We start from the raw sequence: 1331 nt of genomic DNA, 5'->3' as shown, positions 1-1331 counted from the left end.
GCGCGCGCGTGTGTATGTGTGTGTGGTCTCTTCAATAGCGAATAATAAACATCATCAACCGGTTACATGGTACATCACTGATCCACTTCGTTCCTACGCAAAGTTTCGTCGCTATATGTATTGAATTGAAGTTAGTCTTGATCGATCTCAGTGAAACTACACGTTGAAAGCTTTGTTAATTAAACCTAAGTCAATTCGAAAACGAACATAATTGATTTTGTGGTGGAAAGACGTAAGTATTGCATGGATACGTTAATAAATTATATATCAAATAAATTTTTAATATATAATAAAGTATAAAAAATATGTGAATTAGAAGAATTAATCAATATAAATTAATCATGAACAGTTTTGCTATAATATGTACTTGTCTATTTAAAGTTATAATTTTTCATAATATGGAAATCTTTATACGATCATATATTTATAGAGAATTGATAATGGTCCGGTTAGGTAAACTGTTGTACTTATAGTCGAAGTCGAGCAATGTAAGAACAATTTTTGATGTGTGAATTAAGTGTAAATTGTCATTGCATATACGAATACAAATAAATTAGAAAAATTACTTTCGTATAAAATTTTCCAGATACCAACGAAAGTACTTGCGACGTAAAAGTGAATAATATTAAAAGATACATTTCAGAATTATTATTTTTTGTGATTAATGATTACGAAATTGAGTTATGTAATATGTACAGTATATGATACATGATATATGTGATACATCGTTTGAAGATGTTATCGTAGGTCGCTGAACTCTTCTCGATGTTGACTATATAAAGTCGTACAAACAAAAACACATGGTTCTATTTTTTTAAAATATTGACCTTAATATCACAAAAAATAACCTTGAAAAAAACTTTTCCAGTCATCATAATTGCCCCCTCGAATAGTGGAACTTTTTCTTCAGACATTTTTTTTCATATCACATCAAAAACAAGTGAGATATTTCAAATGCTCGAGCTAAGTGAACTCGAACTAAGATCACCCTGTATGTATATTATATATAAATATATATAAATATGAATGTGCATTATATTAAAACAAAAATTATGAAGAAAATATTTGTGCCAATATTACAAAAACAATTGTCGCGCAATAGAACACGAAGAATATTTGCGGTTTTGCTTGAGAAATCATTATCGATGACAAGGACATGAGATGGAAGGAACTCTGGTGACATTAAAGACGCGAACGCAATTAACTTCGGGTTAATGACAGTGCTCCGGAATGCATTTAGCGTGCCGGTTACGAAGCGAGAACTTAACAGTTGCGCTCACAAGATTGCAATTCTAATTTAGCGGATACTTATTAAAATGATCTCTTATGTA

Source organism: Temnothorax curvispinosus, unplaced genomic scaffold, assembly GCF_003070985.1.
Source record: "Temnothorax curvispinosus isolate PA1 unplaced genomic scaffold, ASM307098v1 QBEX01006049.1, whole genome shotgun sequence".
In the NCBI taxonomy this organism is placed as follows: domain Eukaryota; kingdom Metazoa; phylum Arthropoda; class Insecta; order Hymenoptera; family Formicidae; genus Temnothorax; species Temnothorax curvispinosus.
Note: the sequence above shows the minus strand (reverse complement) of the source record.